Raw genomic sequence first — 25,939 nt, forward strand, 5'->3', positions numbered from 1 at the left:
TTCCAGTAAACTCTGAATGATGATGATAAATTCCGCTCATACCGAAAGTATGACCTGCACTCTCCACTCCGCTGATGACGGTGCGGTATACGTGTCAGAGAAAAGAGTGAGGTCGTATCCTGAATTAAAAAAGGAAGCCCTCTTTTAATATTCTGGTGTCATTGTGAAACCGCCTCATTTTCGGGTTATGTTTTGCTATTCCACAGTGGGCCCTTTTGCTGAGGGATGATAAGGGGATTTACAAACCCCCACCTGTGCACAGAGGCAAGGTCGAGTCATTTACCGTAATCCTGCGCATTTTGCCTTTCGCATCCGAGTGTTTATGTACAAACCTACACGTGCGGCACGCCCTCGTTTCCAGGGATATTACACATCTGCCGGCGGATTACCTCGCCATTGCGGACCCCGCGGTGCCATTCTGCCGGCTGATTGGAGCACTTTTACCGGATTAGCGGGCGCGCTGAGCCGGCATCCGGCACGTCAGATGGAAACCATCAGGCCACGCCGAGACGCTGGCTTAAAGCGGCGCTGAGCGTCCCAGAGGCTCCCGCGCGCGTTTCGCTCCCGTGGCGACCAGAACGCCGGTGAAATCCGCCACGCCGCCGCCGCGGCGTGAAACCAGCCCCGCCCACTTCTGTAAGACGTCTCCTCCTCCGAATGTGGAGCAAGGAGAGAGAGAGAGCCTCCCGTGCATTCCACTACAACACTAGCCCAACAGCACAATGCTCCACGAGCACAATTTTACCCACAGAAAAACGGAATGCTTCACAGCGCCAGCCCATGATGTGTCACCACAGGGTCCTGGGTACTTGGGATTTCTCTAGGGAGAGATTTGGAATGAACTGGATAATGGCTATAGGAATTCATTTTTTATAAAAAGGGGGCTATTTTCTTATTCCCATAAGAGATGTTACAGGAATGTGCTGACTAATGGTCTGTTCAGTACTTTTTCCATCAATTGATTTATGGAACAGTTATTTTCTGTACCATGTCACACCCCATGTAAAAATACACCAAATTTTTACACCAAATCATTTTTTGTCACAAGCAATCATGTTAAAGTAAATGATTTTGTGGAAACAGCTGCAATTCATCTATCCATCCAATAGCCGACCTTAACTTTTAACAGCAGACAGGACAGAATGACGCAGAAATGGATTAACCTTGTGACCTTCTCATTTGGAACTGCAAACACAACGCATACTGAATATCCCAACAACAATCATAAGGTTGGACTCAAGGTGATAAGTTAGACTTTTGGTACCACGATTCAAAGGTTTCATCAATTCATCAATGTGTGTAACTGATTTTCTACATTAAATTACTTAATACAATCTCAAAAAAGAAATTCTCTCTCAAGTTTGCTTTATTGGCATGACAAAGCAGTATTTGTCAAAGCGTAGTACATAAAGAATATATAAAATAAAATAAAATTACATAAATATAATTTAAATTATTATTCCACAAATTTTATTATAACAGGAAACAAAAAGAAATACCAACATACATAGATCCATACATATACAAACAAATGCATATGCACATACATATATGTATGCATAACTAAGGCATAACTTTAAAACCAAAAATAGAATAAAATCTAGATGATAAAAAACTGGTTCTTTGTCTCTCACTGTTCCTCGGATTTGGAAGCAGTGATACACTGTGCCATCAGTACCTCTCTCTCCTAAAAGGAGTGAACCATTTGATTTTTCAGGAGAAAAAGAACATGGCATATTTTCACTTTTGGAACATAATTGCACTGAATGTGGATATATTCCTTACATTTCACACTGAGATGTAATTCTGACTCAGTTTCTTTGAGCCGGCAGTGTGAATACAGCTGATCCTCTTTAGCTTGACGTGCTTCCTTTTCCAATAGGCTATGCTTGCCGAGTCTCTGCTTTGCCATGGCATTTCTCCGTTTTATTTAAATTCTTTGCTAGAGACCATGGTCAGACAATCTGCCACAGTGTGCCACCTTTTCTGTCTCATTCTGTGTTGTGTTGTGACTGAGTTTCTGAAGCTGTGAGCTGTGTGTGTGTGTTGATGAGTGAACTGAGCCTCACAGCCAGGCGGCTGAGGGGGCTCTTTCCTGGGCTCAGCTCTTGTAGTCATTGTAGGGCTACGTAATGGTATGCGTGGGAGTCACCGTCCTTTAGATATGTCTAAAAAGTAAATGTAATTTACTGCTCTCTCTCTCTCTCAGGCTGTCTGTCTCTGTCTCTCTCTCTCTCTCTCTGTTTCTCCTTGTAAAGCAAGAGCTGTTTCCAGGCCTGAGGGTGACAGAGAATGAGTTCTGCCGGCTACAGAACAGAACCTACAGTATGACTCTATTGCAGTGGATGAGAACTCTTATTATTCTTATCCCTCTCAGCCCTGGACCCTGCCTGCACCGCCCTACCCTGGGCTAACTGACTGGGACAGAGTGACTGGCAGAGGGCAGAGGCTCCTTGCGACCGCCTAATAAACAGATGCCTTTTACGCGAGAGTTACACGTTCACCAGGGGCTTCATGTTACGTCTGTTGATCACGGCGCACACCGCCTCCCCCCCCCCGGCTCCAATCCAATTTTACATTCGCTGGCTCTTTTCCGCGCAATATGTAATACGATTTTCTCTCACGACCAGCCGAACGAGATGTCTCTCTGCTCGTAAACAAGAGCGTCCTTTCGCCCGCGAGCAGGAAGCGCTCCTGGTGCTGTGCGGTGGATGCTTTCTCGGGGTCAAGGCACAGATACGCCCCGAGCCAGACGCGCGCTCCACCATTTACTCCACAGAACTGACGCAGTCGTGGTTTCGCGTGCTATGCGACATTCGCCGCCTACACTTCTTGCGTCATTGTTGCTGTTCGCCTTTGTCTTATTCCAGTGTTTATGTGCTCATACAAACTGACCAACCTGACAAATTAAAAACATTTATGAAACTAAAAAACTTTGAGCTGCCAAAAACGCAGAGTAAAACCTTCTGTACTCTGCACAGGAAATGACAGAACTCGCATTATCTTCAGTTTCCCTTAAGTGCTCATTTGCGAGTCTGATCACGCCACTGGCCCCCGCCGCTCTACACCTCAGATGTGGGGCAGAGCCATCAGGAACGGCCAACGCAACGCCAGCCGCACTCTGCGCCTGAAACGCTACGAACACGGGAGAGATCAGTATACACCGGCTACCAGCTGCGGCCCCGAGCAGGCCTGGTCACAACTCGCAGGAAGTGACGTCGTGGCGAAGCCTGGGGGATGCTGGGGAAGCTGCGGCAGGGGCGGCCGAGGAAGGAGAAGCGAGCGGCATCGCTTTCGGCCACCGAGGGGAACTTCCTCACGCCGCAGGTACAGCGCACAGAGCGGCGACTCTTTCTTTCTTTCACAGCTCAAAATCAAAACCCGACGTTCAGCATCTCACCGTTTCCCTTTCCTTCTGACTGCCTCTTAGACACAGGAAGGACACCGTTCCCCCTCTCTGACGCGCGGTGCGGCATTTGCGTACGGACCCGCGGCCTGAAATGCCGGTGCGTGTGAAGGGCTTCCCACACCGCAGCCCGCGGGTGTACGCTAGCGCTTTCAAAACGGCCAGACGCGGGGGCACCGGCCACCGCGACCTCCGACCCTTCCCATACAGAGACATTATCACGCTTGACAATGGCCGCCCCGGAGCAGCTGTCCCCCGCTAACCGCACATGGCAGGTCAGGCCAGGCCCCGCCCCCCTCCCCCCTCCCCCCTCCAGCCAGCCTCGTGTGTCTGGGAGTGTAGCACAGTGGGTAAGGAACTGCGCTTGTAACCGAAAGGCCGCAGGTTCAATTCCCGGGTAAGGACACTGCCGTTGTAGCCTTGAGCAAGGTACTTAACCTGCATTGCTTCAGTATATATCCAGCTGTATAAATGGATACAATGTAAATGCTATGTAAAAGTTGTGTAAGTCGCTCTGGATAAGAGCGTCTGCTAAATGCCTGTAATGTAATGTCTCCCGAGGGCGTGGCCGCTCGCGGGCTACGCTCTCTCGTTTTATTGAAGCCGTTTCGCTCCGATGTTGACGGATTCGCTGCAGCGGTCGTTTCCCCAGCGAACCCAGGCAGGCTGCTCCTCCGCGGCAGCGCTACAGCGCGGGGGCGTAGGAGAGAGCGAGACTCGCCGCGCTCGCCGTCCTCAGGGAACCTCAGAAGCGAGATTCAGCGGCCGTTTCCGGTCCTGAAGGAAGGGCCTTGTTTTGACAGCGGAGTCGGAGTTAAGAAGTTGCGTTTCCTCCGCCCGTGCTCTGGAGCCCCTTGAGACTGCGTGACTCATTGCGAAACGGACCGCTTGACGTGAACGAGCCCACCTTTATCACACACTGCAGCACTGTACGCGCGCGGCTACGGAACGCCTCGTAATACCGCTACAGCAAATCAACAGGAAACCCAAGCACCTGGTGATGCACCTCAGATGTTCCACACTGGAAAATGAATCCCTTCTTTAGGTCCTGAGGAACCCGGTTGAACTCGGTGCAGTGTGGGAGTGAGGTAAGGAGAGGCCAGGCCGTGGAACAGCGCTCAGGGAACTCAGGTTTATAGTCCCCCAGGGGCTGCTGGGAAGGGTTCTGCTCTGAAGGCCTCCCGGCCTCACTGCTAGGTGCAAACAGCACACGGCTTAGCGGGGCGAGGCTAATCCCTCTAAATCCGTGCAGGCTAACGGGCGATACCCTGCAGACGGGTCCCGGTGTGACCGTGGCAAACCTCCAGTGTCCGAGTTCCCTGTTTAACGAGGGGCGGGTGGGTCAGGCCTGGGTTTAAGCTGCATTTACACCAACTCTCCACCTACCCAACGAATTAAACACTCCCCTACCCAAGAATAACAACTCTCCACCCATGAATAACAAACTCTCACCTACCCACTGAATTAAACCAACTCTCCCTACCCAAGATTTAAACAAACTCTCCACCTACCCAACGAATTAAACCAACTCTCCACCTACCCAACGAATTAAACCAACTCTCCACCTCCAACAATTAAACCAACTCTCCACCTACCCAACGAATTAAACCAACTCTCCACCTACCACAATTAACAACTCTCCACTACCACGATTAAACCAACTCTCCACCTACCCAACGAATTAAACCAACTCACATACCACAATAACATCTCACCTCCAATGATTAAACACTCTCACTACCAATGAATTAAACCAACTCTCACCACCACGATTAACCAACTCTCACCTACCCAACAATAAACAAACTCTCACCTACCAGGAATTAAACAAACTCTCCACCTACCAACAATTAACCAACTCTCACCTACCCAACGAATTAAACCAACTCTCCACCTACCCACGATTAACCAACTTCCCTACCCAAATTAACCACTTTCACTATCACGAATTAAACCAACTCTCCACCTACCCAACGAATTAAACCAACTCTCCACCTACCCAACGAATTAAACCAACTCTCCACCTACCCAACGAATTAAACCAACTCTCCACCTACCCAACGAATTAAACCAACTCTCCACCTACCCAACGAATTAAACCAACTCTCCACCTACCCAATGAATTAAACCAACTCTCCACCTACCCAATGAATTAAACCAACTCTCCACCTACCCAACGAATTAAAATACGACACGTGTCTGCTCTTTAAAAACACAATTTCAAAAATGCCTGCTGGCTCCGTAATTCGTCTTTGATCTCATTTCTGATTAATGGACGGATTCCCCATTTAATCAGTGCTCTAAACGCTGAAGCGTGCATTAACCTAAGCTAGCATTTTGGTGCTCATATGCTGGATAAAAGGACTGCAGTTGTGATTCATTTCCAAGCTAAACTTCTGGTGAAGTTCCTCTTTTCCTCAAACCGCAATATAATCAAACCCTGACTTCCAGTAAAACCCCTCAGATGACCGTAAGTATAAGCTCAGCTGAAATGAAAGGCTGTTGCCTTAAGGTAACCCTGAATTTACAGCAGTGTTACATAAGAGCTACTGTGGGGGCAGTCACAGCAGCAGCAGCAGCAACAAAACCAGAGAAAATTCTAACTGGCGGCGAGCGAGGCTGCTGTCGCAAAAAACGGAAACAGGAGGGGGTCCGGGTTTGGTGCGGTGCGGCGCACAGGCGGAAAGCGGGTAACGGCCTTCAGCGCGCCTGGAACCAGACGGCGTGACATCCTGCGCGCCCACGTGTGAACCACTTGAAAGACCTCGCGTTACCCGGCGCAGAAAGCCCTGCTGCGTCGCTCTCGGCGCGGGGACCTGGCGTAAGCCCACGCCGCGGCGCGTCCGCTCCCGGAACAGCCGTTACGAAGTGCGACCGCGCCGAAAGTCTACGGCGAGCGACCGGTTTAAAAAAAAAAAAGTCCCCTCGGCCCCCCAGCGACACGTCCTCTTTCCATCGCGACCCGACCGCGAGGTCGGCGGGGACGCCTCGGCCCGCCGCGCGGTCGGAGCGGCGAGGGCGGCGTCGCTTCAGCGCCTCAGCGTGAGGCGAGGGGCGGTGCGGCGTCTGAGAGAGAGAGAGAGAGAGCCCGTGGGCCCCCAACGAGCCCCTTTCCATTCACAAGCCTGTCACGCAGACGAGGTCAGCGCTTATCGAACCGTGGACAGTCATTCACTGCACAGATTTTTTTTAAATAAAAATAAAAAAAAACACCTGTGCGACACGTTATATAAAATGGCCTCCTTAACCCAACCGCTCGTTTTCTGGATTCGTGTCTCCCGGTCTGCGCAGGCGCGCGCACGCATGTGTATAGTGTATATACAATATAACTCTGCAATACCTAAAAGCATTAGCAGCGGTGCTCGTCCCTACCTGCAGACGCTAACCCTAGGAACGGCTGTCTCCGATTGGCCGGGGGGCTCAGTTCCTCTCTCCGCGTGCTGGCTGGCGAAACCTGCCGAGCCGACAGGAGGGGTCAGGGGTTCGTCGCGCTCCCAGCCCTCCGCCGTCTCTGAACTCCGTGACCGGTCGCCGCGCCGCCCGTTAGCAAAAAAACGCCAGCCCGGGAACGCGCCGTCCCTCCGTTTGCTGTCCCCAAACTGTTGCTGCTCATTTCCAACACCACCCCTCCCCTCCCCTCCCCTCCCCTCTCCTCCCTCCCCCCACACACACACACACACACACACGCACACACGCCACCAACAGAACCCTTAATCTGGCACAGCAGACCCACGCTTTCCGCCCGCTTCGCAGTTCACAGGCTTTCCGCTCTCCCCCAGACGGCCGGGCGGAATACCACAGTGACAGACCTTTATTTATGTCAGGAGCTGCACCCCGCACGCAGAGCCGAAGAGACGCTCTCCCGTGTGCCGCTGCTGCCTGGGCTCTGTGTGGAAAACCTGCGCTTCCACCCGCCACAGTCTCGCTGCACTTTTACTACAGCCTCCGTGAACACCACAGGGTGAGGGGGTAAATGCACTGGCTGGTACAGACAGGCAAACAGAGAGGGATGGCAGGGGAGGGTGAAGGAGGCAGAGAGAGAGAGGGAGAGAGAGAGAGAGAGACGGGTTGAAAAGTTTTCCCTGCCTGCAGATAACGCGCTCGTTATATCTGGCCTCCGCGGGCCGTTTGTTTTTGCCGTTTCCTGTCAGGCAGCACTAATCGGGGCTGATCCTCTGTCATCAGAGGTGTGCACGCGGAAGGGCTCGGCTCCGCCTCCGCGGCTTTCTCTCCGAAAACCAAGCCCAGAGCCCCCAGTCAGCGCTCCCTCACGGGTCCCCGTGACAACTGCTGTCCACCCCAGTGACCCCCCCACTTTCGGCTGTCAGCCCCAGACCTCCATCAGCGCTGCCAGAGCGAGGGTGCTCCCGGGCTCACCCCAACTCAACCCCCCGCCCGTACCCCCCCCCCCCCACTGCTCCCTGCCCCGTAAAGGAAATGAGAGAAGGGGGGCATTCAGCCAGCCCCCCCACCCCCCCAACACTTACCCCACAACCCGCCCACTCCCCCCAGGCCCAGGGAGGCAAACACAGCCCCTCAACTGCATCTTTGCTTCTATTCACAGCTTTGAGCCCCCCCCCCCCCCCAAACCGCCACCCCTTCCTCTGCACGCCAGCAGCTTCTCTCCCCCTCTCGCTTTCTCGCTCGCCCTCTCGCTCCCGCTCTCTCTCCCCGATGAAGTGTCGCCTCGGCGCTCATTCACCCCGCGGCTAACGCTCTCCCGCTCGTAAACACTCCGCTGCGTTACGCTCCCGTTGGCCGCTCTCCTCCGCCCCCCCCCTTCCCGAACTGCCACCACGGTTACGCGAGACCCCCCCTTCCTCCTCCGGCCGCGCTCCGAGCGCACTTTCCCGCACGGCGCACACACACACGCGCGGCAGACTCCCGCTAACTGGGGCGGACGGCTTACCTCGCTCGGTGGTAATGCGAGCCCTTAGCAGTCCATAACCCGCCGGGTCCCCCCCTGGCAGATAGCGGCGGCGGCGGTGGCGGTAGGAGGCAGGCGGCTAGGCGGAGCGGGCTGGAGCAGGCTGGAGCGCGCGGAGGAGGGCGGAACTGAGAGGGGCAGCAACAGGCGCTGGGGCTCCGACGGAGACAACTCCAAACTCCACAAGGCTCGTAGAAGCCTCCGGCTCGCCGAGTACCAAACTCTCTGCCTCTCCTCCCCCGCGCGCTGACGTCAGAGCCCCGCGGTCACGTGCTCACATGAAAAGCAAAAGCGGAGCCCGCGTTTCCTTGGTAACAGGAACACGGCACAGAAATGATTTCAATAGGTCATCTGTCACACTGCGTGCACTCCGCACAGTAAAGCAAAAACAAAAAAAGAAAAAGAAAAGAAAAAAGCTCACAACCCAGACTTTCTGTCAACTGACATGGACACTGACACGGACACAGACACAGACACACAGATACACGCGCGCACACACACAGACGCACGCACGCACACACACACACATACGTATCCACGCACACACAACATTGTTTAAAGTATTCCACAGTCCCTCTCTGGCATATTTGTCTGCAGTGGAGATTTTTTAGAACTTGCCTGATGAACAGATCCAGGAAAGAGAGCAGACCCATCAGACTCTTTGTGCTGCGTGGTGCTTTTGCGCTACTTTGAGGATTAACATTCTTTGATTTTTCGAGGGAACGAAAGGGCACTCGGAAAACCCTAAGCGGATGAGTTTTATTAAACTGTAACCAGATGTCTCCTCTCTCAGTGGAAAATGTGCTTTTTTCCTGGAGATTAGGTCAATTACAGCTCACTTTCATTACCCTAGAACTAGTGGAACTTATTTTTTTTTGCGATCTCATTTTAAGAAAATACATGAATAAAATAAACAGACATAGCTTTGTAGAGGCATATCACTATGGGGTTATATGCATCATTATATGCATTTACAATCACGATGGGCAATAAAGGAAAAGCCAATCTCATGCTAATAAACAACCGGTGATACTCTGATCTGTGGACACTGCTCATGTGCTGATATTACATTACATTTATCTGGCAGACGCTTTTATCCAAAGGGACGTACAATGAGTGCATACCAAAGGTATCTCTGGCCTCTGGCACCTGTGCCCTTCGTATCTATGCTTTATGTGCTACCTGACGACAAAACCTACAGAATGTCGTCACATCGCTGCAATATTTTCATGTCACTTTTTGACAAATGTTGTTGGGCAATAGCTCGGTGGTGTTGCGGCACATGGACGGCACTAAATGCTCACTAATTAAACCGTGTCGGGTTTCTTCTGCACTTAGAATGAAACCCATAAAACTGAAAGCAAGGAAGTGTGACGCAACACAGCCTCAATACACCACGGGACAGACCGGATTTACTAAGGACAACATTTTACGCTGTTTAAAAGAACAGAAGATAGCCTGCCCAAGGAACATTTTTCAAAATGGAGGATAAATCTCTGGCGCTCTGAGTGGTATCCTTAGGCAGACAGTGCTTTCAGATCAGTTCCTACACAAAGGAAAGACAAACAGAGTGTCCGTGGAGCCACTTGGAAGAGTCCCATGGCTTTGGTTTCGGGTGGGTGGCCCCCCCACCACCCCACCCCATACTCTGGCCCAGCCCTAGTTACGCGCTGAGCTTTTGTAGAAACTCATCTGAATACCATCTGGTGGGGCAATGAATGGGGGGAGGTGGGCGGAGGCGTGGAGGGGGGTTACTGGGGCACAGACAGCACCAGCGGGGCAACAGTGGAGGAAGGGCGACTGGAGCAAGCATTCGGTGGGCGGAGCCACGGGGGGGAGGTGGGCATTGTCTGTTAAAGGCCTTAATAGGGACAAATGAGAGACTGTAGCTCAACCCACGTGACCAAAATTCAACAAGAATTATGGGTGAAAGGGGACTGGAACACGTTAAAAAAAAAAAGCAAGAGGCTGGAGATGTGAGGCGCTCATCAGGCGATGAGAGACAACTGTTTCCCAAGCTACAGGGGAAAATTTCACAAGCTGCCGTCGGAGCGAGGGGTGGGGGGGTGGGGGGCCCGGGGAATCCCTGCTGAAGGAAAAGAACTGACAGAACAAAAACTTATCGTTTCTTTCCAAAATATAGAACACTGCCCCGTGAAAGAGCTCTTGTGACATATACTTCTTGACACCACAAAAAACCTTGAAAAAAAATAATATTAAAGGACGGTAAAAAGTTTCGAGTTTGTTCACAACACCGGCCGGTGTGCACTCCGCATGGAATGTTCATCGGTAAGCAGGAGTCCTGACGGATAAGGCAACGGATAACCCTTCATATAAACTTCCAGCGTGCTTTTCAAAGCACCTTGATGACATGAAATATATTCAGAATTGGACACCAAAATCAGAGGGGTGGCCATATTAGTGATGGTCCCACCCAGGAGCACTGCGGTTCTTACTAAATCTGAATCTGGAATGCGCAATGAGAGTCTGGAAGCTTCTGCAGGGCACTTGGAGGTCTAGGGTCAATGTCTTGGCATGTAAGCTCATGCCACTGCACCTGTTTAAAATGACCACTCCAGCCTGGCTCTGGTTCCTGTTATAAATACATCGCACCACGCCTTAACACACGCTCATAGCTTTAAGTAGTGCCAGCTTTATGGTGGCTAATTACCCACCGGGGACATGGCTAATGGGTTAGCCTAATTACCCATTGCCTAACTACACTGGCCCAAGGCAGGGAATGCCGGGGCTATTTCTGGCAGGGTGACGGACATGCTTCACTGCTGCAGTCTGGGTAAGGGATTCCCCCACGTTCATTCCTGTTTTAAGAGGCAAGCTCATCATTTTACCGTCTTAGTGAAGGCTTGTCAGCCAGAAAAAGCTTCCACGTGCCTGCTACCCAGTTACACATCTATACCTACTGTATATGTGAGTTTGATCATCAATACATGCTGTACCTGATGCCGTGATCATGTATACCTACAGTATGTGCTGGAGAGTGATTGTCCACATCTACTGTACATGTTAGAGCGTGATCATTTATACCTGCTGTACCTGTGCGTGTAACCATTTATACCTGCTGTACCTGCGAGTGTAATCATCTATACCTGCTCTACCTTTTACAGAGTGATCATCTATCACGTGCTACCCTGTTACAGAATGAGATTACCTGAACAAAGTGTACCCGCTAGAGAAACAGATCATATATCTGGCGGGGCCCCCAAAATCAATCCTGCTTAGGGCCCCTCATAAGGCTAGTGACGGCACTACATTTCAGTACGTAGCTTGTCCTTCAAAGACAAAAGCAGTTGATTGCAGTTAACTCACTTCACCCGGATTTGTTGAGGCTTGTGCTCGGCCTGCGGGTCGATGACCCCTATCGCGCAGGCGACCTGCGCATCGTGTCCGCTTTGACTGACAGGTGCCGGACCCGCGGGCGGGCGGGTGAGAGCTCTCACAGCACACCTCTGCCGCCGCCTTGAGCTCAATAGCTGCGCGGAGCCACCCGCGGCGACGCGACCGGCGACGATGCGCGTGACTTCACCAGGGGCTACGCGCTAAGCGCTAAGCTAAGTGAAAAATGGCAGCAGCGAGACGCGGGGGACGAGACGGAGCGGGGCGTCCACGGCTGGCGGATTCGCCGCGGTCGGCGCGATGCTGCCGGAGCCTTCGGGTGTCATAGCGGCCGCCATTTTGCGGCACGCAGATACAGATATCCCTCATCCCCTACGCTCTCGACACCCCGTCCCCTGTTATTTCAGGGTCCAAACGGCACCCCCGTGTCAAGTGATCTCCGGACTGAGCAGCTGGTGTGCGTTGCACAACAACTTTTTCTCAGAAATGTCCGCACGCATATTTATATATTTTCAACAGCGGGGCGGCAGCGGTGGTCGGGGGAAGGATTCCATTCTCCAGCCGGTTCTTCACATGCAGTTTTGTCACGTGAGGGGCGCTCCCCCCCCTTAACTGCGGCAATGTTATCAGGGTCCTGTGATATTGACATAATACACTGATATTAATGCATTCTGCGTTATGGAGCCTGCTGTTATCTCTGAGCCTCATTCTCAGCAGCGAGGGAGAGAGTCTGGCAGGTCACGCCACACATTCACTATAAAATAACGAGGGCACCCTCTCATCAGAGTTTCGCTCTGCACTAAACATTAACACCGTCCAACAAACCGCGAATAGAGGTCTACTGAAGTGAGTGTGAAATATTCACGTCCTTCTAAGACGACGCTCGTTTGGAGCCACAACGAGGCGTTTCGCTCCAAGTGTCTTCACAGTTTGGACAATGCCAACACCGTGGTGTGGCGCTTCACGGGATTCCTCCTGCTACTTCAGATTAACAGCGGACAATCGGGCACATGACCTCAGCCTTATGTTGGGAAAAAAAAATCTTCCTGTTTAATCCCAACATAATTATTAAACTGCGTTCACTATTTCACGTGTTCGCATAAAAAAATAACAGCTTTGCAAATAGCACGGCTCAGCTTCAACTCAGTGTATTACAAATTAATCATTCCTAATGGTCAAATTTATTTCCAACTTCTAGTTACCGAAGCAGAGCTTCTGACGGAGCCCATCCCAGCTAGACACTGAATTAATGAAAGGGTTGAAAGAACATGTACAGAGGGTTCAGTGCCCGTCCGCTACCGGCCAAAGTGCAACTGCAGCTCACCCTCTGCCGACCAGGGATGCTACTACGCTTGAGCCAAGCTGGGTTTTGCAGACCTCTGCAGATCCTGCTGGAGAGCAGCACCCCTTCCCCAGGTCCTGAACGAGGCACTTATCCCTCCTTTCCTCCATGATCAAAGTCTTTAAGGAAGAATTAGAAGTGAATGAACAAAAACAAGGCTGACTTACTGTACAGAGTAGACTTGCTCTTGCCTTTGAAGTCTCCTTATGACAGAATACAGTGCTACAGTCTAATCTATGCGGTTAATAAAAAGCCAATATAAAAAAATCAATATAAAACATTCTGCTATAACACGCAAATACATTTTCCAAACTGGCTCAGCTGGTAAAGATCGCCATGAGCTCATGCCATAGCGAACTATGACCAGGAGTGCGTAGCAGTGGGTCGCCGGACTCCAACCGAACTCCGCAATTATTTCCAAAGACCCGCGAGGTCCCCGCGGGCTAGCAGTGATTGCCTGCGAGAGAATCGAGCCACCTCCGGTCGGTGTTAACTGCGCTCATGTCTAGAGGGTGTAAAACGGTCGCCGGCTTACGGTCGAGTGCACTGAGGAGCGGACGTGTAAACAGAGCTCTCGGCCTGAGGGTGCAGGTGCTGCTGGCACATCGGTAACTTGAGGGGCGCAATCCTCAAATCCAGGGCTGGGGATTCGGAAAAATTCCACAAAAGCCGATCCATGAAAGAAACGGGCGCAGGGCAGGTTATGAAAAGCTTCTTTTCCATGGTCGGAGGGGAGTGTATTTTCCGCGAGATTTTAAGAGAGCTTGAGAAAAGCGTGGCAAGCACAAGGCCTTTATTTTCTGTTTCACAATCAAATCTGGCCCTTATACGTACGGAAGATTCCAGAAGGCCTCCTCCTGTGCAGGGTGTGCCCTGTTAAAATGCCGCTGGCACTTAGCCTTTGGCTGTCCCGTACGTTCCTTAAATAAAAGCCCTGTGGGCTGGCTTTCGGCCGCGATTGCCCCAAAGTGGCACTCAACACTCCCTATCAATCCCCCTTACCGCCTCCCCCCCCCCCCCCCTCGCCAGGGAATGCCCCTCCTGACAGGGGCTTGTGTCGCCCCGCCGGGACAGAGGAGCTTTTTAATTGTCCACGCCGGATGCTCAGCAGTAGCTGGTAACGTGCGAGCCAAGAGGAGGCGGCCCGGCACCGCACGGCTCGGCGGCTATTTCTGACGGGGCTGTTCCAGGGCGCGGCTCCAGCACGCGGCTAGCTCTGGATCCGGGAGGTAATCCCCCCCCCGAGCGCGGCGTTTAATCCGTGGCTCGGAAAGCACGCGGCCGACGCGGTCCCCTCCCATCCCCGCGGGTCAGTGACGCATCGGCGGGGGACGCTGGGAGCGCTCGTCAGATGCGAGCGTTTGGAAAACAGAGAATCCCTCTGAAGGCTGCTGCTGCGCTCGGGGCTTCCACAGATCACGCGCTCCTCGAATCAGGGGGCCGGTCCCAAAAATGCACACCGCTAACCCGCTCTACGTTATAACTGGCTGATCTGAGCAGCGTGTCGCATTTCGCCCAATCGGATACTGCCAATTACAGAACTCGCGGAGGCATGTGTTCCCTTCACCTGCCCCTTAATTGGGCATTGCTCTGAAAGATCGCAGTAGACCAGGACCGCAGCCTGCCTTCTAATCATTCATTAAGACCCGGTACTGAATCCAGCATTTCTGGGTGCCATTTTGAAACTAGGTTTGTTTTCAGCAGGTGGTTTCAGATTCAGGGTTCACTGGCCTGGCCTTTGCTGAAAGGGTGTCAGAGAGCAGAGGAGAGAGTGCACAGAGAGAGGAGAGCGATGTCACAGAGTTCGGGGGGCAGCGTACCCGACGCCTGTGCCTCATAGCCTGGGAACCCTGTGAATGCCAGGCCCTCAGGGCAGGAAATGCAAACCATGCACACACGGCCCATGCACCCCTCCCCCACACACACACACACACACACACACACACACATTCACTCACTCTGAGCCGTGGAAAAGAGACTGGGCATCACGTTAAACAGCCACGGTGACTGCAGCCACCAAACTGGCCTGGGGTCAGTTCAATTCAGCAGCAGTAATTACACCGATAATTAACCTTAATTGCCTTACAGTTACGTAAACAACACAGACAGAAGGAAGCACACCACAACTGTGATTATCCTCTGGCTAAAGCTGCCCGGAGAACTGGGCTGCAGCTCTCTGTGCACTCGGTAGGCATACATAATTATGTGCGTCAGCTAAATCGGGGACATTCCACACAGGAAAGGCCACACATACATAACAAGTACACTCAGTCAAGGCCAGGCTCTCTGGTCTGATTACCCGAATGCGAATTATTCTTTTCAGGTAAAAGAACCAACATTTGTTCTCTTTGACACTTTCAGGGGAAAAGGACAGATTAAAATGCACAACGAAAGTCTGGTCATTTTAACCATGTAACCTTCTCTTCTTGCAGGCGCTGTGGTTTTGATCAGATAGAAATCGTGGCTTGGTGCCTACAGAGCCTACCAGCCTGCTGGAGCGTGATTTGAGGGTGATAACAACGATTTAGAAACAAAATAAATGAAATAGTAAGCAAATAGACTATTTGAAATAGTAAGAATTATTAGTTGGCTCTAGCTTACAAATATGTACTTATTCTTTGTGCTGGTCAGAATGTATGGACAGCCTCACAGTATATATCCCAGACTTTGACCCTTGATTAGATTTTTACAGGTCAAAAATCAACAATAGCAGAAACTCCGATGTCAGCAGAAGAAAATTTCATAGCGTATGGTATTTCTGCCCCAAGACAATCCACTCCAGCAAATCTCGATGACCACCTTTACCCGTAAAATGATTTATTGGTCAGGCCCTTGCAGCAGGAGTATTGATATATTGTAGGAGTATTTTTATTGATTTATTTTGTCATGGAAAAAAAATCAATTTTCTATCTCCCTCGCTTGATTCTCAGATATGACATGGCCAGAGATCATTCCTGATCTTTGTTTAAATGGCTATTAGCCAATTACTTGCGATGCATTTAAATCTTTAAGGTCTAAGTTCACAAATATGCAATTAGAATGTCCTCAACTGAACATTCTAATGCTGACGTAGCAATCACAAATGGCAATTAAAAGCAATGGAGTTCTAAAACATTGACTTAAAATTTTGAAAAATAAACATTCCATAAAACCTACTCTTCAAATGGTTAAGATTGTTCATGTGAATCCACTGCTTTGCATCAATAAATTGCGGCTGGGACCAGTGATTAGTCTACATCGTGCCACAGAACAAGCCTGTCAGCATCTTGCTCCGTTTTGTGAATGGGGCGAGGCAAATTTCCACTTCAGGGCCCACGTAATCTTTTTCCTTTCCAGCTCTTCTTATAATTAAAACAAGCGATCTGCGTGAAAACCAACCACTGGTTAGCACATCAAACAACCCCATCTTCCTGAGCGCGATTTCTGAAGCACAAGAACCGCTCAAGTAAAATACGACTTCTCATGATAACTCACAGTTCATTTGGCCTAGCCTGTACGGCTACAGGCCAGCTGTAAATGGGCAGTGTAAACGGCATTAGAGAGAGGGGCTTCCTTAGCTGGGGGGGGGGGGGCAGGGTAATACTCACTGCGAGGGCAGGGTCGTTCCCTCTCGGGAGCTCAGAAGGGGTCTCCGCAGGCTGCCGCGCCTCTCAAGCCGATCTGCGGAGGAAGCGAGCGGCTCCTTTTAGCGCAAGTGTCATCTAATTAATGAACAGCTCCGAACGGGGGTTAGCCGCCGGGCGAGGGAGGCGAGGCGGACCCGCCAAGTTCTGAGCCGGCCCCGGCGGGGCCCGCGGCCGAACGAGCCCCGTTAATCTGCGCAAGTCCGCCGGCTCGTTCTGATTTAAGAAACACGCGGCGTCTTCGTCTGACGCTTCGGCTGAGCGGCGGGCCTCCTGCGCCGAGCCTGGCTGAGACGCAGCAGACGCGACGATTAAAACTCCACCGGGCGAAGTGTAAAGTGGATTGGTAATTGGAGTTGCAGGTGTCAGTCCGTTCTTTTTAGAAATGTTTCCCCAAACATATTATGACAAACTGGAGAAACCGAACAGCTCTATTAGGTCCACAGATCGCAACAGGGAGGGAGAAATGCTGCGATGGTCAGGGCATATGAAGTGCATTTAAATTTAAGAAACACCAAATGTAACCTTGAAAATGCTGTAAATCAACTATGCTCCACAGTCATTGCTACGATACACTGCTAATATGCGTCCGTCTGTGCGTCTGCCCTGTCTTTGCCTGTCTGCCTGTATTCCTGCTACTCCAAGTCGTGTCCGGGACGTTTCTGGGCGTGGCCCTTTAGTCTTTGTTGGCTGCATCTGAAACACCAAGCCGATAAAAGAAAAATAAGAGGAAACGAGCGTGGACCTGGCTACAGAGGTGCGTTTTCAGCTGGGTTGCTGCTAGAGAGATCGGGTTGCCTTGGTGTCTAACACTAACCAAGCGGCTATCCAGCATTTGCCAACGGTAGGTAACTGCTGTGCTTCCAGGTTAGACAGAAACCTGCTGGGGCTGTGCTGGCAGCTGCTAGCGTAGGTCTGCTCCACGCCATCACCATTAAGCTAAAGCTAGCTACCCCCTAACTTTACCGCCTATTGTAAGAGACGTGATTCAGAGAGGTTGCAACACAATGCTATAAAGCTACAAATAAAGCTAGCCAGAGTTACATCAAGTCGTTTTGTTGTATGTGAGCTTTGTCATCTTGGGCTGTAGGCAGGGTTGAGAAAGGAGGAGGAGACATTTTTGACGGTAAACACAGGAGCAAAGCAAGGGGGAAAAAAATCCTGCACAGTACGCCTTTAGAGCCATTAAGAAACAGAGCGGTACCAAAGAGAGATGCAGTGGCAATGACGTTCCCTCTGGATCGAAACATTTGTGCAAAGACAGAATCCCACAAAGAGTGCAGCGGGGCTGTGTGGGTTTCATTTGATTCGCTCTTTCCCACATAATCACGCAGTTAAGACTTAAGCCTTTGAAGCCAGCTGGGGGGCAGAAATTCAATCACCGGTTTGAGTGGCTGCTTTGTCGTACAGACTCGACGATAGCGTTGAGCCAGCCCTTCGGGCTTTATCTTCCCAGCAGCAGGCTCAGCTCTGCGTCATTAGCTGTGCTAGCGGCCAGAAAAACAGAGAGAAAAGTGTTCCTCGAGTTCAAACACAGCCACAGAAAGCAAAGGGCTTTTTTTTGGAAAGTGATCAGCGGAGATATGTTCACAATTTCATCACGCGTAAGAAATCTGAGTTTAAAGGTAACGTTCGCTGGAACAAGTAGATGAGCATTTCTAAAGAAACCCCCGGGGAAGACTTTCCTTGCACTTACCGCACTCCCTCGATGGCAACAGTCATTATCAGGCTCTTCTATAAACACTTGACGTGCCTACGAACACCCCCGCCTTCCCCGGGTTTGAGTTTCTCTAGGAACCGCTCCGGATACCCTCCAATGCGCACCACGAGCCAATGAGAATAACGGGAGATACAAGCCAGCCGAGCGCAGCCGAACTTTGACCTCGTTGAGCAATGCGGGGGGGGAGGGACAGCGCAGGTGGGAAAAGATGCGCCGTCTCCGTCGGCGGCCCCCGGAACTTTCCATACCCCCCAGGGAAAGGCTCAGCGGCGGACTCGGTTTGGCGAGCCCGCCCCCCTGCGGAGCTCTCCCCCCAGAGGCGAAACCCCCAGGCCCCGGGGCTCACGCTGCGACGAGCGTCACGTCTCCGGCCCGCGAGGACGGGAAGCGCCGGATGAAAGGGACGCGGCGGGTTCGAAGGGGGGGGTCAACGGTCAAGCGCCGCCGGGGCAGAGGAAGTCCATCCGGGCGGCTCCCGAGCGGCCGCTCTGACGTGGCCGTGACGTCATCTCGCTGGGCGTTAACGAGCTCGTTTTCCAGAGGGAGTCGGAGAGCGGCGGAGGAGGCCGGCCGGGACTTGGCTGTCGTTCCTGCGTTGAAGGCTGCCCCCACCCCTATTTAAAGCTCCAGCTGCTGCCGCTCAGAGCCTACGTCCCCATTACAGCCCACACAAGCAACAGGAATAGAGAAGAGCCCACAGGCTCTCGGGTCAAACACAGCCCGGGACTACAGCGCGGCGCTCGAAACGCGACGCAGCAGACGCACATTTCTCGCTCCCCGAGACGCTTTCGGTTTTAGTTTGGTGTCATCCTGATGGCGTTAAGACGGCTCGGCTCTTTTGCATTCCGCTCTCAGCGAAATAAAAACCGCTTCGTCCGTCTGCGTGACCCGGAGCGCGCGGCAGTTCCAGCAGAAAAGCGAGTCTGTCAGTGCCCACAAGATGAAGGGACACAAATCTAAAGCACTTTACTGTAACGAGGGGGGGAGGTTCAGTCAATTTTGACTAAAGGAATTAAACGCGCGTTGGGCCGTGAGTCCTTTTCACCGCGTTAGAGACGAATCCACCGCCTGGAACACGAACGGAAATGCAGCTCAGAGGCAGGCGACGCTGGGGCGCCCGTGTTGCCTTTTCGGTTTTTTTGGGAGACGAGACCCAGCGCGTGACCTTCAGAGACACCTGGACCGCTGACGGGGGGCGAGAGACAAAACCCAATCTTCCACCGGCGCAACAGTGCCGAAAAAACGTCCATTTCAAAGGGAGCGCTTTTGTGAGACGTTCACGCCTGTGCACCTCAAAGAACAGGCCGGGAGACAAACGTCGAAATATCGACCGCGCGCCGGCCAGCTCAACACCCAATCAATGCGGCGTGTAGTTAGCGGCCCCACACATCACAGAGCTCCACCTGTGAGCCTTTCAGATCCTGACAGCAGCGGTCCCCCGTTTTACAGCCCGCTAAAAAACACTCCCTCATTGCGCCCTCCCTCGATCACTGATCCTGGATCAGCGTTAAGCGTGGTGCACAGTGAGGACATTTACGAATCACTGACATGGATCAGCGTTAAGCGTGGTGCACAGTGAGGACATTTACGAATCACTGACCTGGATCAGTGTTAAGCGTGGTGCACAGTCAGGACATTTACGAATCACTGACCTGGATCAGTGTTAAGCGTGGTGCACAGTGAGGACATTTACGAATCACTGACCTGGATCAGTGTTAAGCGTGGTGCACAGTCAGGACATTTACGAATCACTGACCTGGATCAGTGTTAAGCGTGGTGCACAGTCAGGACATTTACGAATCACTGACCTGGATCAGTGTTAAGCGTGGTGCACAGTGAGGACATTTATGAATCGCTGACCTGGGATCAGCTGGCAGCAAGGCACCGGTCTGGACTCTTGGCCCCAGAACAAGGGCTAATCAGCTCTTGCTGATACTAAAGCAGGAGGAGGCGTCGCGGGTTTAAACGCTGGAGAGCGGGGCGGTGCCAGAGCCGCGGCCAGGTGAGGTGAGCCTACACACGGCGGTAATCTGCCCAGCAGAGATCAAGGTCTTACATGCGGTTCGCTGTGCCACCCCCCCCTCGGACCGTCTCGCCAAAAGCCAGCATCCCCACCTGGTCCTCAGACATGCCTGCCTGAGCACAGCCAGTATGAACGCACACACTCACACACACACTCACATGTGTACACACACACACACACACACACTCTCTCACACACACACACACACACTCTCACACACACACACACACACACACACACACACTCTCTCACACACACACACACACACACACACACACTCTCTCTCACACACACACACACTCTCACACACTCACACACACACACACTCTCTCTCTCACACACACACAAACACACACACACACACACAGCCTCTCTTAGACCAGGAGCCTGGCAGCCTCTCAAGCTCTCTGCTCTACTGTCTGCCTCCTTTGTATCACTTCTAAAAAAAATAGCCATGGGGGACAGACAGGCACAGAAAGATCATGTGTAGCACTTTCTGCTCTGGACTCTCTCTGCTGAGATATAAAGGCACAAGGACTCTATCAGTACCGGCCCTGCGTTTGATCTAACTGTGCACAACGTTGCATTTGTGAAGATGTGAAGATGTTGATGTGCTGAATGCAAAGGTAAGTAGAAAAAGAGCAACCTCTCAGCACACACAGAGCCCTCTCGTACATAACGTCAACACTGAGACAAGAAGAGACTGTTTGATTTTCCATGTTTGACACTGAGCTTGTGCTCTCCTTTGGAAAAACACACAAGCGGGAAGGAACACACACACACACACACACACACACACACACACACAGATATGTGCACACGCACACACACACATACAGATGCACCTACACGTGCACACACACACACACACACACACTCTGACAGTGCCTCAACACTGAACTGGTGGCACCAGTGGCTGAACTGAAGCACACAGGCCCTGCCAGGCAGCTCTATCACAGCTGAAGTATAACAACACTAACAGAGACAGTTCAGGAAGGAGTCTTTACAATAACCCAAGAAATCAAACCAGATTGAATAAGCATCTGCTCTCTCGAATGGTAAAAACGTCTGTTTCCCCATTCCTCCTCTTGCTTACTCAAATATTTACCCTTTAAAGCATTTACGGAGGGTGCCGTGTGACCCGTCTCCTGTTTCCTTGAACTAAAGCGGATAGCTCTAGATTTCTCCCATTAAAACAGGCTACATCGCTGCCAAAACAAATATGGTACAGGCAGTAAAGGCAGCTTCCTTAACACCAAACAGGCATGCACCCAAAATAAAATGAAAAATAAATAAAACTCTTGGGCAGGATCTTCCCAACTTAATACACCGCATTCTAATATTCTAAAATCCTTTGAAAATAAACACTGGTGTAAGCTTTAGTTTCTGCTTTCCTGTCCACCACAGGGTCATGTATGGCTGCAGCACTCACTCTTGGTCATGTAGAGTCTTTTTGTTACCTAAAAACCAACAACTAGTCAAGTCAAGTCAAGTTTATTTATATAGCACAATTCATACAATTGAATGCAGTTCAAAGTGCTTTACATCAATAAACAGTGGACAACAAAAAAATGAATTCATACCCTGGAAACCAGGTTAGGTGGGTTAATTTCTTTAAGTGATCAATCAGTTGCTGAATAACAAACACAAAAAATGAAGGCCCTGCAGCTATCAAAAAGTAAGCGTGAATACCACTGATACAGGGAATCAAACAAAACATCACAACATCTCACTGGATAATTTAGAAATAACAGCGATTCTACCTCACGGTGCTTGGACGTTTTTACTACAGGGTCTAAGTGATGTTTTTCCCAGAAGTGCGCTTCTAGTGCACTTAGAGTAGCGTTGGTCCAGTTAAGGAGCAGATTTGAAGATGGGCTTTTCCATCATACTACAGCATCACAATCAGGTGCTGTTGTTACCTCCTCCTCATGGACGTACCCGTACCCTTTCATGCTGGCACAGTGAACCCTAAACCAGGGGTGTCAAACTCCAGTCCTGGAGGGCCGCAGCGTTTGCAAGTATTTGCGGTTTACTTTCAATCAGCAGCCAATTAGAGCTAGTTGTGTGGACTCCTTGGCCAATCAATGACCTAAATGAATCACCCCACGCACCAATATCAGCAGACACAGCAGCCCGTCCAGGACTACAGTTTTCCACTACAGGCGCCCTGAGTGTGTCTCTGAGCCTCTCCGGCGGGTAACGCCCGCTTTAGCCGCCCGCAGGGTGCCGGGATTAGCGGGGCGGGAGAAAGCCCTGGCAGAGCCACTCTGTGTTGACACAGGCACTGCGGACGGCCCGGGACAGGCACGCGGGGGGGGGGCGGGGTATGGTGTTTACACGAGGATCAGGGAGAGGGGGGGTCTGGGGCACCAGGAGTTCACAACCGCCCCCCCACGCATTCCGGGGTAAAAAGACAGCCAACCCCACTGCTGCGCTGCTGCTAACCCACTAGCAGAGGATACAGAGCTTTGCACAGCAAAAGGGGTGAGATCTCACACTTATCTCATGTAAACTCTAGGTTTACAACACTTTGGCTAAGGATTGCCCCATTTATACACGTACATTTTCCTTTATAGTTCTGAATGGCAACCAGTCACCAGAACTATGATGGAAAATGTCAATGGAAAATATCACTCACAGTTTTACTGCCACACTAACAGCTGTAAGCAAATATTTGCCACTATGTCCTGCTGAATGAGTTGGATTTTAACAAGAGTTTTATGCCTCTGCGTGCTGAGGTGTGGACAGGGAAAATGACAGCACAAGGCTGAACAAACTCATTAAGCTGGTTCGCTCCACTGCTGGTGTGCCATTGGATTCCCTGGAGGTCACAGTGTAGTATAGACCTGTGAAAACCAGAGACATCAGGCTGAATGCTATGCACCTTCTCCACTCTGCCACTATTGACCTAAAGAGGTGCTCTGGTGACACTTCACCCTGCACACTGCTCTCTGTTGATGTCATAAAGGGTCTGGACCCAACAGCTGAGAGCCCAGTAATAGGTTTCATCAGCTGTTTAAAACATCCATTTAAATGATGACTTCTTCCATGAGGCATTTTTTGGTGATTTGACACTTTGATGTGACACAAAGTCACATCAAAGTGTCAGTTCTTTTCAGATGGTGCCACATTCTTTTCAGATGGTAAGATGAAAAACACAAGGCCAAGATACATGAAATAATTTAGGAAACATTGCGTAGCATTGCTTCAGAATAGAGCTTGTTTAATTAGTTTGAGCTAGCTAAGACAGGTAATATTGTTTGTTGTAACTTGTAATCAAATCTCTTTGTAAGGGAACTGTGTATTAATGTATATAGCAAAATGCTGATTTATGTTTAGAGTGTGGTTGCCAGTCCGAGTTTTATGCCTCTATGTGCTGAGGAGTGGACAGCACAAGGCTGAACAAACTCATTAAGTTGGTTCGCTCCACTGCTGGTGTGGTATTGGATTCCCTGGAGGTCACAGTGTAGTATAGACCAGGAACATCAAGTTTGAATGCTATGCACCCTCTCCACTCTGCCACCATCCACCTAAAGAGGTGCTCCATCTGATCACACTTCACTGCTCTCTGCTGCTCCACAGAGAGGATCAGGAACTCTCTTCATCCGGTGCCATTTGTACAATGAACAACACCAAAGCACTTTAGCAGCACTCTGGCTCTGGTCTTCATTTTTTTTTTAATTTTTTTTTTTACTAAGGGTTTAAGGGTATTATTATTAGGTTTTTAAAACTCTATTTATAGTTATGGGCTGCTATATGCACAGCTGTATGTTGCCAAATGAATTTCCCCTTAGGGATTAATAAGGTCTCTATCTGTCTGTCTGTAATTCTGTCTATACAGTATATTAAAAAGAAAGCACTAGTATTTGGGATCCTGAGCTAAGAAGGTTAGCCCTGATGCCGAGCTAAATGCTTTTCCATTAATATTCAGATTAAGTATTGCATAATAATCTTTTCTTCTTTCTTTTTTTTTTACAGTTCTGTATATTTTCCACATTAAAAGCCTTGTCTGAATCTTATTTGAACCCTCATGGTCCACAAATAAATGGCATTATTCTACTCTTAAGATGAAGTCTTAGGTTTACCGCTCCTATTCTTCACTGTGACTACTCTGTATGTGTGGTGGAACAGGGAGCAGCACCGGCACCTCACTGCTTGGATTTGGTTCCTTTCGTGTGAAGTGTCTCCCTGCCCCTGCTTGGCTGGCTCTGTGTGTCCCAGTGGATTTCCCTGGGCTGCGATAGATTACACCGGCATCTCATAAAACCGCACCTCCGACCTGAACTGGATCAGTGTTGGGTCAACAGTGAGGCCCCTGTTGGCTCATCTCGACCCTCCATATAAAATGCCGTTACTGAGAATGGATGGAAAGAGGTTTTTTTTTTTGTCTAAATTCAGGACATGGAAACTTCTGAGAAACTTTGTGACATTAGGGAACAGAACAGATTTTTCTAATGACTTGTCCCTGGCCTGGCTGAGGTTGGTGGTTTACATATTTCAGATCGTGGTTTTAAGTGCTGTTTAAAGATCATTTGAAAGCCTGAGTCGTAAAGAGATATTAATGGGCCCAGCAGAAATAGACTCAATGCAATACTTCCTGCTTCTGCTGGAGACATGTCCTGAAGTTACTAAAACTACTACCGTACAAGGCTGGCAGGGCTGGACCCACAGGCAGCCTCCTTAATTACTCAAACCCAACAAAGGTAGAGGGGACATGTGTTGTCTCGTGCTTAAAATGTATTAGGCCATCCTGTTCATTATTCTGCAGTCTTATCACACTACTGTACTGGCAAATAGAAAATGTTAAATGATGACTGAAATCGCATAAAGTCAAGAAGTACATTTAAATAAGACATCGCTTTACGTCATGCACTAGATGATGTTGTGAAACTGACGACTTGATCCGACCACATTATGAAAAATGTACGTGCCTCTGAATCTGAAGGACGTGTGGAGTTTTCCCAAACCCTTGAGCGGTCAGCAAACATCACTGAGGAGAATCCAACTGCGGCTTTCCGGAGTAACTCTGTCCACCGTGTGTTTAATAAATACTCAGTGACGTCTCTTGTATCTCGCATAGCAGCTACTGCAACTATTCATCACGCTATTACCAACGCTGAAGCGCTGAATTTAACAAAAGAGCGTGAGAGGCCATCAAATTAGAGCTTAATGAGAACAATGGACCATGGGAGCCATTCAAAACAGCGACTTATCCATTAGGTTCATGTTTTAAGTTCTCCTTTCTTTGAGTGTTCAGCTCAAAAGAAACCAGAATCGTTTTGTAGCAAAAACAACTTTCCAACAATAATTGCTTCGTCAGACCCTGTTCTTCAAATGTCTATCATCTCAAACCGAGACGGTAGGCACAAGAAAGCCCAAAAATGTCTAAAAGCAACCGAAGAAGCTTTCTTGCGTACTGGAAGGAGCGGAGTTTGGACCCTTGTGTCTCAGCACTTGAGTGGTTTCAGACAAGGCTGAAAGGTCATTTTGCTGAAAAGCCTGCCCGCCCCCGGTCAACACACCTAAAGTTTTCGCTCTTCG

General features: G+C 50.4%; 1 protein-coding gene across 4 annotated transcripts in view; it reads right to left on the reverse strand.

The window, feature by feature from the left end:
• The window catches only part of LOC135239880 (neurocalcin-delta A), an 83,628-nt gene that overhangs the window by 25,010 nt on the left and 32,679 nt on the right, over positions 1 to 25,939 (reverse strand). Inside the window, exon 3 of one of the 4 annotated variants that reach the window (XM_064308878.1) lies at positions 16,617 to 16,689. The exons of 1 other annotated variant lie outside the window; for it this stretch is intronic. The gene's annotated coding sequence lies outside the window, so the exon portion shown is untranslated. Of the gene's footprint in view, positions 1 to 6,778; positions 6,970 to 8,315; positions 8,560 to 16,616; positions 16,690 to 25,939 lie in introns of those variants that run through there. 2 more of the 4 variants (XM_064308869.1, XM_064308897.1) reach the window with 2 other exon arrangements.

The sequence above is a fragment of the Anguilla rostrata genome, chromosome 1 (genome assembly GCF_018555375.3).
Source record: "Anguilla rostrata isolate EN2019 chromosome 1, ASM1855537v3, whole genome shotgun sequence".
NCBI lineage: Eukaryota > Metazoa > Chordata > Actinopteri > Anguilliformes > Anguillidae > Anguilla > Anguilla rostrata.